The sequence below is a fragment of the Vulpes lagopus genome, chromosome 16 (genome assembly GCF_018345385.1).
Source record: "Vulpes lagopus strain Blue_001 chromosome 16, ASM1834538v1, whole genome shotgun sequence".
Classification (NCBI taxonomy): Eukaryota; Metazoa; Chordata; class Mammalia; order Carnivora; family Canidae; genus Vulpes; species Vulpes lagopus.
In genome coordinates this window covers 6,480,213-6,496,596 of record NC_054839.1, presented here as the reverse complement: position 1 = coordinate 6,496,596, position 16,384 = coordinate 6,480,213, and positions in this window count along the sequence as shown.

The window sequence follows — 16,384 nt, the reverse complement described above, 5'->3', positions numbered from 1 at the left end:
AGCATAGAAAAAGGAAGAGAAAGCTGTGGAAGACTTCCTGAGTATCAGCTCTGAATCATCATAGTAACCATCCTTCATTTCCAAAGAGATAATACAACCTCCCTAAATGCAACCTTTAGAAGCTTCTGGCCCTCGCACTGCCTGCTGTTTCCACTAGACAAGAGCTCTCTTTTATCCTTCCACAAACCACCTGCTCTAGCCTCAAGCCATCCCCAAATTTATTGTATTTGACTGTAAGACATGAGCATTATCATGTGATCAATATTAACGGCTGTGCCAATGCCCTGTGCATCTCTGGAATCTACCTGAAAGCATTTTCTAGAAGCCATATTTAAGGAAGTCAAACATCTAGTGTTCACCAGGGTGCTGTATTCCTTGGAATCCCTTCATATAAAAACAGGTGTCTCCATGTTGCCCATGCTTTGCTACTGATGAGATCATACAGCCAAGCAATTTGACATCTTTTCTGTTTTCCTGCTGTAGAATAGGCAATTAGCACAAATTGATTGGATCCATGATGATAATCTGAACCAGTAAAGATAAAGGTTGGCTATGTTTGGGCTTTGTATTTAAATGAGAATTAAGTCCTTTATTGCTTTATAATAATACTAGCAACTGCTCAATAATTACCTTTTGTTCTAAAAGGGGAAGGAAGGGTACTTACATGCATGGATAATATCTGAAGTATCTCACACCAATGCCACTGATTTAACAATAGAAAAAAGAATGTATTTTTATCTACCGCAAAGGCAATTTACTGTGAAGAGTACAGAAATAGGTTGTTTGTGTGTGTTTTTTTAAAGATGGCCAAAGGCAGCCTGGGTGGCTCAGCAGTTTAGTGCCACCTTCGGCCCAGGGTGTGATCCTGGAGACTTGGGATCGAGTCCCATGTCAGGCTCCTTGTGTGGAGACTGCTTCTCCCTCTGTCTGTGTCTCTGCCTCTCTGCCCCCCACCTCCCCTCTCTCTCTCTCTCTCTCTCTCTGTCTCTCATGAATAAACAAAACAAATCTTTAAAAAAAATAAAGAAGGCTAAAAATGGCTAAAAACAGATTTACAGTTACTAGAAAAGGGAACCCCTGGTTGGCAATGATGTCACATTTCAACACACAAAAGTATATATAGTCAGGTAATCATATGCCATCATGTTTCCTGTTTCATTCACTAGCATTACAGTGAGGATGTGGGAATAGTGCATTTCCTTTCATTATTTGCTTTATGTTCTGTGAACTTCCCCTCTTACTGTAGTGTTTGCAGGGGGAAACAATGGTGTCCTGAAAGCATAGCATATTCTTCCTTTTTCTCTTGTTCATAACCTTTACACAAAACAATCCCTTTTCAGATTAAATTTCAAGAGTTGATCTTAATCCAAAGGCAAATTATCCTGGAGAAGTTGAAGAAAATATAACCAGATGTATTTGATTTACATGATTTTTTAAACATACCTTGTTGATTTAAAAACAATCTAAAGCATACAATACTCTGGGACATTGATAACTTAGAAATGAGTACATGTATTTTCATCAAATTGTGAGAATTATAATTTAAGTAGTGTCAAGATGAGTAAAGTCCTTCCAAACATTGTGATTTTTAAACTGTAAGTAGAATAAAAGGAGTCACATTGTACCCTGTGTGGTGCTCTGCTCTTTCAAATTCTATGGAAGGAAATCAAAGAGTAAAGTTAACTTTAAGAAGATATAATAGAGTTTTCTTTTATGAACAGTAAATATGCTAATATTTATCATATATTTTAATACTAACAATTTTTATGAATCATTGGCTAATTAAAGAATTTTTCTATATTGTATTTAGAAGAGCAAAAACTCCGTTTTCTGCATATTCTTCTTTGATATAAAAAAAACTGTTTAAAAGGAAATGTGATTGGGAAATGCATATTCTGAGTTCCTATTTTAATATAATGTATATCTGAATCTAGTTGGTTCATTGAAGAAATAGTGTATAGCCTATTCTTAGAATAAATATATGTTCTACCTTTTATAAATGAAGCTGGTTATCTGGAAAAATTGTCAATTTTATATTTCTCCTCTTATTACAGTATTTTCAGGAAAATACAATGGAATCATTAAAGCAAATCATACTACACTCTGCTTTTTTCACTTATTCATACTTTTCCACAAAAAGATCTCTTTCAGATTAACTTCCTAGACTTGGTTTCAATCCAAACCTAAATTATTCCAGAGACACAACATTCTTTCCAAACCCAATTGCTCACTTTAGCAGGTGGATAAGGATGAAAAAATTTCAATGCCTATTATATATCCTCCAATTAGTCTCTTAGATGGGATTTAAGCCTTGATGAGTGGAAGGCTGAGAGCCAACAACTCTAGGGACTATTTTCAGGAGAGAGTGGAGTCTCAGGGACCAAATAGTTCTGCTCTAAAAAATGAAATATGGAAGGAGTTGGTGAGGAGACCTATCACCTAATTTCTATATAAACCCCAGAACTTATGAGTATTACTGACTCTGTATAGCTTACATTATGCTGTGGTAACAACCCCAAACAATCCCCAATCTCAAATAACCCCAAAAGGTATTTGTTGTTACTTGTTTGTTTCATTGATTGTGGGTCTGCCTTTTCTCTCCTTACTTAGTTCACTATTGTGATTCACCTAGAGCCTCTGCTTCCCTTCATTTTCACATTAGAACCAAGGCTATAGACACTATGCCTCTCTTGAGAAAAAGAAAGAAATGGTAATTTATTATAATGAAAGCTTCTGCCAAATTTGTGCATGCATTTCATTCATCAAAGCAAGTCACAGGGTCAAACCTCATGTTCACGGAGCAAAGAAGTATAACCATCCTCCTCCTGATGAAGTAATGTTTTTTTGTTTTTTGTTTTTGTTTTTGTTTTTATTTTTGGTTTGTTTGTTTGTTTGTTTTGGTGTTTTTGGATTTGGGAGTCTTTTTGCAATGATGGTCTGCTACATGGATATCACCAAAGTACACAATGATGAGTCTTTCCAGTGGTATCAAAAGGAACAGAGTACCACTCTTAGACCTATAATCCCTACGAGAAGTTTAGAGACCCCCTAGTCTGGCCTCCTTTCTAATGAGGCAAAGAATTCAGAGGGCCAAGTAAAAACAAAATAAAACAAAAAACAAAAACAAAAGGTAAAATTAATAAATTTGAATATTATTTTTAAAGCATGTTTTAGGGATCCCTGGGTGGCGCAGCGGTTTGGCGCCTGCCTTTGGCCCAGGGTGCGATCCTGGAGACCCGGGATCGAATCCCACGTCAGGCTCCCGGTGCATGGAGCCTGCTTCTCCCTCTGCCTGTGTCTCTGCCTCTCTCTCTCTCTCTCTCTCTCTGTGACTATCATAAATAATAAAAAAAAAAAAAAAAATTAAAAAAAAATTTAAAGCATGTTTTAAAAACTAAGATACTGGGGTGCCTGAGTGGCTCAGTTGATTAAGTGTCTTCCTTCCACTCAGGTCATGATCCCAGGATCCTGGAATTGAGCCCTGCATCATAGCATCTCTGCTCAGCAGAAAATCTGCTTCTCCCTCACTCTCCACTCCTCACCTACGTCATGATTTTTTTCTCTCTCTCTTAAATAAAATCTTTAAAAGAAAAACAAAACTGAACTAAAAACTAAGACACTGTTAGCAAGATTGACAAAGAACAAAGAGAGAAACCCGAATAACTATATCAAGAACACTAGAGGGAAAATTAGGACAGATCCTACATACATTACAAGAATAATATGGGAATATTATGTCTGACTTTATGGTATTTAATGTGATAATTTAAAAGCAAATGACAGATTCCTTAAAAGACAAAAGTGATCACAATTAACAAATGAAAAAATATATAAATAAATGAACATGCACTATGTTCATGGGTTAAAGACTCAGTATTAATAAATGTTGACTCTCCCCAAGTACATCCATAGAGTCAATGCAATTCCAATCAAAATGTCAACTGTTTTTTTTTTTTAAGAAAAGAACAAGTTTATTATAAAATATGAGGAAAGGCAAGAGTTCTGTATCAGCCCAAACAAATCTTGACAAAGAACAAAGTTGGAAGACTCACAAGTAAAGTTAATTTTAAGACTTAACCATAAAGTTACAGTAATCGCAAGAACAGTTTTGCATGGATAGAGAAATAGATCAGTGGAACAGAATAGACACAGAATAGAATATATATGAAAACATGTTCAATTGATTTTCAACAAAGGCACCAAGAATACCCAACAGAGGAAAAAATGTATTTCCCTAGAACAATTGGATAAATGTGTGTTAATGAATAAATCTCAGCCCCTACCTATTATCTGTGCAAAAAAATACCTTGAAATTGGTCGCTGAATTAAATGTAAAAACTAGGTTTGTGAAACATCAAGAAGAAAATAGCAAAATATTTTTAACCATTTTGGGGAGTAGGAAATATTTTCTTAGAGAAGAGACACAAAACATATTTTGAAATGTTTTTATGCTTAAGGTTTATTTTTTATGTTTTTATGTTTTTGTAATATTTTATGATTTTAAACATACAAAATTTTGTGATATATTGGACTTCATTGAAGTCAAGAAAACAGCTGTGTATCAACAGAAGACTTTTGGAAAATGGAAAGCTGAGCCTCAGAAAAACATAAAATACCTCAAAGGGACACCTGTATACACATACCTGACATAGAATTTGCATGCAAAGTATAAAAAGAATTACAAATCAATAGCAAAAAGAAAATCAAGTAACTCAATTTTTAAAAAGGCAAAAGACTTGAACAGTTATTTTAAAAAAGAAGATATATGTCCAAAAAGTATATAAAGTGCTCAACATCATTAGTCATCAAGGAATTCACATTAAATTCACAATGAGATACCATTTCTCACATACTAGAATGGCTAAAATTAAATAGGAAAACACATGAACACATTAAAGTTGTAAGGATATGGAGCAAGTGGGACTCTGATATATTTTCACGTGGGAGTGTAAAATAGTACAATGACCAGAAAATGTTGGCAGTTTCTTATAAAACTAAAGATACACCTACACTCTGATTCATCAAGTCCTCTTCTTTACATTTATCCCAGAGAAATGAAGCTATGTGTATCCAAGATATGTACAAGTATGTTTATGTCAGCTCTATTCATAACAACAAACACTAAAACTAAAGCCAATCAACAAAAGAATGCATAAGCAAACTGTGGTATATTCATACAATGGAAAACTTGTGAACAATAAAAAGGAATGGAGTAGTGATTTACAAACCAGTATGGGTAAATCTCAAAAACATCGGGTTGAATGACAAAAAGGCCAGACACATAAAAGTTCTTACATTGTGAGTCTATGTATTTAACAGACATAAATAAGCAAAACTAAAATGTAGCAGTAAAAATCAGAATAATGATTGCCTATCATTGGTGTAGGCACCAGAAGGAAGCACTAAGGAACTTCGAAAATTGATGATATATCTTGATTGAGATGGTGGTTGACTAAAATGTATACATTTACCAATGATCACTGAACTGTATACTTAAGATCTGTATAAAAATTTATCTCAAATCATACACATGGATCTTCTCAAGTGCACATGGAGCATTTTTGAGGATAGACCACACGCTAGGCCATAAAAACCCTCAAAAAATTTCAAAGGATTGAAATCATACAAAGCACATTCCCTGGCCACAATGGAATGAAATTAGTAATCAGTAATGAAAGAAGACTGGAAAATTTTCAAAATATAGAAATCAAATTATATACTCCTATATAACCAATAGGCCAAAGAAAAAAATTACAAGGGCAATTATAAAATACTTTGAGATAAATGAAAATGAAGACCTAACCCATCACAATTTTTAGGATATACCTGAAGCAAGATTTAAACACTATTATAAGGTTGTAACATCCATATAAAAAATAAACAAAGAGGGCAGCCCTGGTGACTCAGCCGTTTAGCACTGCCTTCAGCCCGGGGCCTGATCTTGGAGACCTGGGATCGAGTCCCATACTCAGCTCCCTGCATGGAGCCTGTTTCTCCCTCTGCCCGTGTCTCTGTCTCTCTGTCTCTCTCTCTGTGTCTCTCATGAATAAAGAAATACAATCTTTAAAAACAACAACAAATTTCCTTAAAAAAATCAAAATAAGGGGCAGCCCCGATGACTCAGTGGTTTAGTGCTGCCTTCAGCCTGGGTGTGATCCTGGAGATCTGGGATCAAGTCCCACATCAGGCTCCCTGCATGGAGCCTGCTTCTCCCTCTGCCTGTGTCTCTGCTTCTCTCTCTCCTTCTCTCTCTCTCTCTCTCTCTCTCTGTGACTCTCATGAATAAATAAATAAAATCTTTAAAAATAAAAAAATAAAAAATAAAAATAAAGATCTAAAAACAAAGACATAAACTTGACCCTGAAAAAAGAAGAGTGCAATAAGTCTAAACCAATCAGAAGGAAAGAAATCATAAAGACTGGAGGAGAAATTGATGAAATAGGGAATAGAAAACAATCAATAGAATTAAAGAAACCAAAGTTGCTTTTTAAAAAATCAATATATTTAACAAACCTTCTACTAGGATGAGAAAGAGAAAGAGAGACAATAGAACTCAAAGTATCAAAAGCAAATGAAAGAGAATCATGGCCAAGTGGAATTTGTCTCAGGAATACTAAGTTGTTAGAACATGTGGAAATCAATTAACCTCATACTCCTTATCCTTAGAATAAGGAACAAAACCACAGAATCATCTCACTAGAGGCAGAAAAAGCACTTGACAAAATCCAATCCCTGTGAATAATAAAAACACACAACAGTTTAGGAAAAGAAGGCAACTTTCTCCATTAGGTAAAGAGGGTCTATGAACCATTTCCAGCTAAGATCATACTGTATCATGCCAGACAGGATAGATGAATACTTTCCACCTGCAATCAGAAACAAGACAAGATGTCTCCCCTTACCACTACTATTCAACGTTGTATTAAAAATTCTAGCCTGGAGAATTAGGCAAGAAAATCAAACAAAAGCACCCAGACTGGAAAGGAAGAAGTGAAACCATCTCCTTTTGCAGATGACATGATCTTGAATACAAGAAATCTTAAGGAATTTGTTTAAAAAAAAAACCCAACTATTAGAACTAATAAAAAACAATTTCAACGAGGCTGCAGTAAATGTGATCCATATGCAACAATCAATTATACTCCTGTGCACTGGTGAGGAGCAACCTGAAAATGAAATTAAGGAAACAATTCTAGTTTCAACTGCATCCAGAAGAATAAAATTTGTAAACCAAAAACAAAACCAAAAAAAAGTTACCAAAGAAGTGCAAAGTTTATGCTCTGAAAATTATCAAACATTGTTGAAAGAAAGTATAGAAGACTTAAATAATGGAAAGCAATCTGTCTTCACAGATCAGAAGATTTACTGTCCTTCAAATGATAATACTTCCCAAATCGACCTACATATTTAGCACAACACTTCTCAAAATCTCAGCTCTTTTTTCACAGAAATTGACGAACTACTACAATTAATATAAAAATGCAAGAGCCCCAGAAGAGTCAAAACAATCTTGAAAAAGATCAAATGTTGCAGGACTCACAATTTCCCAATTTCAAAACTTATTACGAAGTTACAGTTATTCAAGATAGTGTGGTACAGGCATAAGGATAAATGAAATAAAGGATATATTTCAATGGAATACAATTCAAAATCCAGAAATAAACCATTACCTTGACTCAGATGACTTTTGACTAGGGAGACAAGAAAATTCAGTGGGGAAAAAATAGTCTTTTCATCAAGTAATGCAGGAACAACTGGACAGTTTTATGCCAAAGAGTGAATTCAGGGGATCCCTGGGTAACTCAGTGGTTTAGTACCTGCCTTTCGCTTGGGTCGTGATCCTGGAGTCCAGGGATCAAGTGCCACATCAGGCTTCCTACATAGAGCCTGCTTCTCCCTCTGCCTGTGTCTCTGCCTCTTTTTCTCTCTGTGTCTCTCATGAATAAATAAAATCTTTAAACAACAACAACAACAAAAAAGAGTGGGGACGCCTGGGTGGCTTAGTGGCTAAGCATCTGCCTTCAGCCCAGGGTGTAAGGCTGGAGTGCCAGGATCGAGTCCCATGTCGGGCTCCCTGCATGGAGTCTGCTTCTCTCTCTGCCTCTCTCTCCCTGTGTCTCTCATGAATAAATAAATAAAATACTAAAAACAAAACAAAACAAAAGAGTGAATTCATACCTGCTTCTCACAGAATACACAAAAGTTAACTCAAAAGAGATCATGGGCAAAGATGTAAGAAGTAAAACCATAAAGCAGAATAAAACACAGGAATAAATCCTAAGCAAGTCTTCTTTAAAATTACACCAACCTCACAAGTAACAAAAGAAAATGGAGATGAATTAATCTCATCAAAATTAAACCTTTTTGGTTCAAAGAATACTATCCTGAAAGTGAAAAGACAACCTACAGAATGAGAGATACTACTTGCAAATTGTATATCTGATAAGAAACTTGTATCTTGATATACAGCTTTTCACTAAAAACAAAAGACAACTCATTTTAAAAAGTGGGCAACAAACCCTGAGTAGACATTTCTCTATAAAAGATAATACAAATGATTTTTTTTAAAGATGTTATTTGTTTATTCCTGAGAGACATATAGAGAGGCAGAGACATAAACGGAGGGAGAAGCAGGCTCCTCACAGGGAGCCTGATACAGGACTCAATCCCTGGGCTGGGATCACAGCCTGAGCTGAAGGCAGACGTTCAACCACTGAGCCACCCAGGTGTCCTGATAATGCAAATGACTGATAAATACATGAAAATATGGTCAATATTAGTAATTAGGGAAATGCAAATCAAAACCACTCTAGGATACCATTTCCTATCCTCAACTGTTGGTCTGCAAACAAATGTATTCCTTTACAGAGAGGACAAGAAGAGACCAGAGGGAGAATCGGACCACTCTAGATTGGCAGGTGGCAGATTTAACAAGCAAGGGAACTTACACGGCTTATTTTGAGCAGCTGCAAAATAAGTAGGTCTCTGTACCTGCCCACCAGAATCAGCAAAGTGTATATAGATGCCTTGCTGGGGTCCAGTCGCATATTCAATATAAACAGTCTCAGCGGCACCTTACTCTCTCAAAGCTGCATCTTCGAAACAGCTCCCACTATGCAACAGAAGGAAATGGGGGAGAGTTGCTTATGGGACTAGGAATAAAAACATTCTAAAATTGGTTGTGGTAATGGTGGCACACTATTGGTAAATATACAGAAAAGACATTGAACTGTACACTTACAATGGATGAATTGTATGGAATGTGGATCATATCTCAATAAGGGTATTTTACACACGCGCGCACACACACACACACACACACACACACACCAAGAGCAAAATCACTCTTCCAAACTCTTTTAAGCAGTTTCTTAATTTCTATTTCTAGGTGTGAGTTCTTTTGATGATCTCACCTGTAATATAAGGATGTCTGGACCTGAAATCCTCTGAGGGTCTTTAGCTCCAAAATTCTATGCATTTTCCAGCGAACCACTGGATATCCACTTTCATTGACAGAATGCCACCTTCCTATTCAGCATGTCTCCTAGTTTTCCCTATTTAATACTAAACTATTGGAAGCCTTTTTCCTAAACAGATATAGGTGTGATCTTGCTTCTAAATCAGGACAAACAGCGATCTGTTACTGGAATGCCCACTGCAGTTGTTTGCTACCTGCCGATTTTCTTGGAACGGAAGTCTAGTTAGAAGAAAAACACAGAGGTGATGAATAGTCCAGAGGGCTTCATTTGACAGCCACAGAGGTGTTAATTTTGGATTTAGCGATGTTTTTGAGAAATCAGTCCCCATGCTCACGATATTTGCTCAGATGTTAGAGCATCTGAATACCAGTTGGCCAGCAATACAGATATTTATTATTCACACTCTTCTTGACACATAATACATTTCCAAACATAAAATAGCAACTTCCAACCATGCAGAATAAAGCGGTTTCTATGCATTACCAAGAAATTGAATACTGTGTCGGCAGAGTAGAGAATGGACTTCAGATGGAGGATATGTTAAATTGTGCGTAGTTGTCCATAATACTGAGTCTGAGGAAGGGACAGGGGCAAACTGTTTAAATTCTTCTCAGTCTGGCAAAGGTCAGTGCCTCCATAAAGTGGGAGAAGATGTACTTCGAACAGTTTATTACTAATAGTTGAGTCCATTATTATGTAAGTTATTGATGCTTATGGTGGAAAGGCTGGAAATTGAATTCCTGAATTGAGTTTCACGTGAAACCACAGAAACTTACAGCAGACATTCTTGCATATTGGTTTAAAGGTTCTTTTAGAATCATGCCTATCCTCTTTACATTTCTTTTATTTTCCAATTACTGAATAACAACAGAAAGAGCTTGTATTTTGCTTAAGCATATCTCTTTGCCCAGATATGAGTTTCACAGTGACTACGTTTGTTTTATCTGCAAAGCACGTATTACTTCTGAAGCTCGGTTCATATCTTCAGCGTCTGGTTCTGTGACCTGCAAGAGGGAGGTCAGGCTGCCATAAACCCTTAGGGGGAGAAGTGCTCTGAAGTTCTAGAGGAGGTGACGATATAGAAATCCTTAGTTGGGAATGGAGTCTCCTTAGGGAGCATGGGGAACTTGAAGGCATAACTCCGCCAGTTCTTCCTCCCTTGTTCCCCACTCTGAATAATTATACATAAATAAAACCAAGCCACAACATGCACTCACAGAGGGCTTGAGTGAGAGAAATGTTATAAAAGGAAGCCTATCAAAGTAAGAAAGGAGTCGGGCCCACACTTTTCTTTAGATGACGTTTATGAGCTGATTGTCTATGTAGAGACTATAAGTTAATCTATTCTCATTAAATGACAACCAAGCCCATTCTAGTAATTTTTGGACTCTAGTAAATTTTGGACTTTGTTGGGGAGAAGGATGTTGCTAAATGTATAGCTCCCACCAGTCATTTCGGCTGAAATATCCATGACTGATATGAAGCACTGCAAGGCAACTAACTGGGTGGCTTAGCGGTTGAACATCTGCCTTTGGTTCAGGTTGTGATCCTGGTATCTTGGAATCAAGTCCTGCACCAGGCTCCCTGCATGGAGCCTGCTTCTCCCTCTGCCTGTGTCCTGTGTCTCTGCCTGTGTCTCTGCCCCTCTCTTTATTTCTCTCATAAAATCTTAAAAAAAAGAATATTTTGAAATGCAGATAGACAACATTATTAAGACCTCTCCAGAATTTTCACACTATTTTTGGCATGTGTCCTCAACATGTTACTAGGCCTTTATGCAATCGGGGTGGTTGCACACACAGCCAGCTAAGATGACATTGTAGAGGTCTTGTGGTAGTAGGACAGGTCCCTGACCCTGCATGACTGGTGTCCTTACAGAAAGAGCCCCAGTTACTGAAGGATACTGATGTGAAAACAGAGGAAGCAAAATCTCTCTAGAGAAGTCCAACCTCTGGCACCAGACCAGGAGTGGCTGCTTGGGGAGGTGCATGGAATGGCGTCCCCTCAGAGCTCTCAGAAGGCACCAACCCTACCCACACCTTAATCTCAGCCCTTTGGCCTCTGGACTGGGAGACAATAAAGGTCTGCTGGGTAAACCACCCCATCTGTGGAAATTAATACAATACCCATTGTAAATCTGCCTACTAAGAATGGAGATTAGTGGGAATACACCTGATATTTGACTGCCTCTTGATCTTGGCAGCATTTCAAAATCACTTTCTAAGTCAGATGAAATTGAACTCTCAAAGGTCACCAATGATAACTAATTTCCAAATATAGGCCCTTTCTTCATCCTGCATTCTTTTACAGCACTCCTGACCTTCCCTTGACTCTTGAAACTTCAATAAAGATCCATTCACTCTTTTACTCTGTGCTTCCTTTTCTTATTCAGCAAAATGATTTTACAGTCATTTTTAAAAGTATTGTTATTTTAATTTTATGAATCTAACATCTCCATGTGATGAAATGACTCAAAATGCTTCACTCTCAAACCTTAAATCTACCATTAGATATTGCAGGATCTTTGTCTTGCAGCTGCCATAATTATTACCAACCTCGATTAAAGACCTCTCCTGAGTATCTGCTAGATGTAGCCTATACAGCACAGTTCACTGAGCTTTTTTAGATTACTTGGCCTCTGTGATTAATTACTATGTGTGTAATTTTAGGTGTCAACTTGACTGTCCTATGGGATGCCCAGATATGTGTCTAATATTATTCTGGGTATGTCTGTGTATTTCTAGACATGTTTCTAGATGGGATTTACATTTGAATCACTAGTCTGAGTGAGGCAGTTTGCTCTCCCTGGAGTGAGTGGGCCTCATCCAATCAGTTGAAGACTGAATTGAACAAAAAGCCTGATCTTCCCCAGCTAAAAATGAATTTCCCCCTGCCTGACTGTTTTAGGCTGGAACATTGTGGGGGTTTTTGTTTTTTCCCTGCCTAGATTTGAGTTGAGAAGTTGATTCTTGGATCTTCAGCTTGAAGACTTATGGATCAGAACTTACATCATATGCCCTCTTGATTCTTGAGCCTTTGAACTCAGATATAACTATATATCAACTCTGTTGGGTCTCCAGCTTAATACTGCAGATTTGGGGCTTGTCAGCCTCAATAATCACATGAACCAATTCACTATAATAAATCTCTCTCATTCTCTATCCCACAGTGCTATGTAATAGATGATAGATAGATGATAGATAGATAGATAGATAGATAGATAGATAGATAGATAGATACACTCTATTGATTTTGTTTTTCTGGAGAACTCTAATACAACCTCACAGCTCTACAGGAGACATATTCCTGTACTTCCATTCTACAGATGAAAAAACTACATTGATCTAGTCACATGTCAAAGAGGACTGTTAGAACAAGGCTGAACCAAGATTCAAATCAAATTCTAACATTATGTCTCAACTCTTCTTTCTTTTACCTGAACATATCTAAAACCCAACTGCTCTTTCCCCTAGGGGCATCATGGGTTTTCCATGCAAGTCAACTCCAATCCTCAGAAAGAATTTTGTCTCCTTATCTAACACTAATGCATCTTCCAAATCTATTCACATATCTCCCTTCATTTATATTCCAGCTGCTATAATTCTAATTGAGTCTCGGAACACATTATGGTTGCAAAAATCAGGCAAACTGGAGTGCATGTCTTTTTCATTTCCATCTTTTCACTGTGGTTTATCAGTTTTTTCTAAGAAGCATACTGATTGCCTCATTCTGTAGTTCAAAAGACCTAAGTGCACTCCCACTGCCTTATCAAAGGCTGAGACAGAACTAACATTCCTCTTATTTGCCCCTGCTCTGATGGGTCAAGCCTATGCTGTACCAACGGGAAGATATTTTCAATATCACTAGAGTGTGCATCAGCCTCCATCCTGGGGAGCTTTCTCCATTCCTACACCTCAACATACAGGCCCCCTGAAACTTTTAGGTCATAATAAGCATCTATCTTCTGATATATTTTCTCTATTGTAATTTACTGAGGGAGGGATAGATTTCAAGCTTGCTCCACTGTCACCATCTCAGCTCTGATCTACTTTTCCAACTTTTTGACCCATTGTTTTGCTACATAACCTCTCTACACCAAATTCTGAGCACATTCTTTGATTTCCATTCTCTATATATTTCTATATGCCAAACACATCACTGGAGGGGCCTCTGACTCCTTACCGAAATCCAACCCATTCTCAATGTCTATCTCAAATCCTGCTTCCTAGGTGTATCTCTCTAGACCATCAACACTGAAAGCTAGCCTTTCAAACTACCTGACTCTAATTGCTTTGCTGCTTACAGGGTGGTCCTGCGGTGCCAAGAGAGAATGTAACATGATGCTGCCAGGGTTAAAAGGCAGGTAAAAGCCACACAGACAAGAGACCAGGATTTGAGGTCTCTGAGAACAGACATCTGTACCAAGTTCATTCAGGTGAGCCAGCATTTACTTAGAGCAGCAGAGAGAGAGAGCCACAGAGCCAGCACCTTGCATTGTGTTACTCCCCTGGGGCCAGTGGATCCACTCCCTCGCTGAGGACACTTCCCACAGCCTGCTGCTGTAGAAAGACCCCTCCCCTCTCCCTGTGGGGTCTGAAACACTCCAAGGTGGGGACATGCTTGAGGGCCACTGATGCAGAGGCTTACACAGAACAAAAGAGCATAGAACAGAGAAACGTACTCCCTTACAAGGCCATAAGCTCACCCAGACAGTGAGGGCTTTTTATCTCATGGTAGAGAAGTGTTCCAGGCACATTGCTACATAAGCTGGAGTTTCTTCCCCAACATTAATGGTACTTCCTGTTCTTATGAATTGAACAAGTGCATGCCATATTGTTTTAGAGTTATTATTCATGTAAATAGGTCTTTTCCCCTCAACTAACTGTACCCACCTGAGTAATCTAATATGGCCTAGTTCCCTTTATGTTTCCCAAAGGACTTTGTGCGTGGAGATATCCAATACATCTTTATCAATCAGAATGCTGAGGACAATTGTCCAAGTTAAGAAAGTCAGTACTTGCCATAAGTGCTCTATCAGGCCTCCGGGTGAGAGGGAGACTAGCTGCTGACATTTGAACAACTTGGTGCAACTGTTGTGCCCAAGATTGGGAATCCGAGAAACCACCAAGGAGCCGACACTGATGCAAGCGCACGAGGGTTTATTAGCAAGCTCGAGCTTGGGTCCAAGTATACCTGACACAGTGGAGCAGGGACTTGGCCCCCGAGGTGGGTTACAGCTGGATTTTTATGGGCTGGTCTAGGGGATTTTCAGAAGGGATGGAGGAATTTCTTCATTCTGATATGGAGGAAAGGGTGGGGGAGTTTCTGAAGCTTTTAGTCCCTCATCCCAATAAGGGCATGCTCTGCAGTTTTTCTTATTGCTTATCTGGCCAGGGGTGGGGGACATTTTCTGAATTTCTTGGGTCCCACATTCCCCCTTTCTCAGAGGAACCTAATGCAGGACCCAATCATGGGTCCTGAAAGTTCAGTGGTTGGTATTGTTGCCTTAGCACCATGAGTTGAATGGTGGTAACCTGGTCCCTGACAAAACCCATTAGTCTATTAATGAGGCAGGGTCCAAAGGTCAGAAGGAGGAGGAGGAGGAGGGAGCTGGCTAGGGAAGACAAGGTAGTTAGCCAGGCAGAATGATTGAACCAGGATTCGAACCACCCTTGTTGCTGCTCTCGCTCTCTTTTTCACCTGGCCAGTCCTTCCCTGACCTTTGCCACTATCCCTGAGTGGTCAGTGTAGGAACAGCACTCTTTGTTCAGGGCAGCACAGAGTCACCCTTGCTGTAGAAAAATTAGGTCTAACCCCCTCCTGTTTTGGAGCACCACTTCAGATAAGGATGTTAGGGATTCTTGGAGATGGGAAATGGAGGTTCCTATGTGCTCTATGTCTACATCAATGGCAGCCCTAAGGCTACTGTAGTGGGAAACCTGGGTGGCCACTGAGGCAATACCTGTTCCTGCGCCAGCCAAACCAATTCCTAGTAGGGTGGCGATGGTGACAGCAGAGATGGGCTCTCGTTTATTTCACCCGTGGATACCCGGGTCCATCCATTGAAATACCTGCTCATCTGAATGGTAGATGATTCTAGGGAGTAGTTGAGCCAGCACACAGAAGCCCCCAGTTCTGTTTATAACCTGTCCATGAGCAGGGAGTTAATCCCTGGGAACAGGCCCACCAACTGTCTTGGGGTGGTAGATGATACCCGGTACTGTTTATAGGCTATGTAACATTGCACAGAATCTGATAGTGGAGGAGTGCCTATGCAGAGCCCCTGGCCTGACACAGATTGTAAGGTGAGGCCTTTACTACCAGGCTCTTGGTTCCATCTGCAAGCATGAGGGTCCATGGCTGTGTTATATTGACCCATTATTGCAATTCCTTCATAGAAGGGGGGCCAGATGTCATAGCACAGCCAGCACGATCGGGTATGATTGGGTTTAGTTGTGTTGAGGAATTTGTAAGCCTGGGACATCAAGGCCCAAAGAGGGTGTTGAGAAGGGTCAAGGGGGAGGCGAGTCGGGACTGGTGTGCCCCAACTGGAGGAGTTGTGGGAAAAATTCAAAGGGGGTGTTGTAGATGTTGCCTGAGATTGAGGAGGCACTAGCACAGGGGTGGGGCCTATTCCTTGGATTTGTCCTTGCAGCCTCTCAAGTTGTCTGATCATGAATAGGACTTCCCAATCATACCCACTTTGGTAAAGTCGGAGCCCCCACAGAAGTCCCACCCCCTAGTTTGTATCCTGTTTTCCGGCCTCTGTAAAGGAAATGGTGACTGGGTTACAGAGATAGGGGTCCGAATTCCCAGTGCCTGAGCATGTGGGGCCGGTGGCATTTCATTGGATTTTCATAAGGCCAGCTGGATTCTGTAACAGCCAATGGCATGTTCCAGTTTGT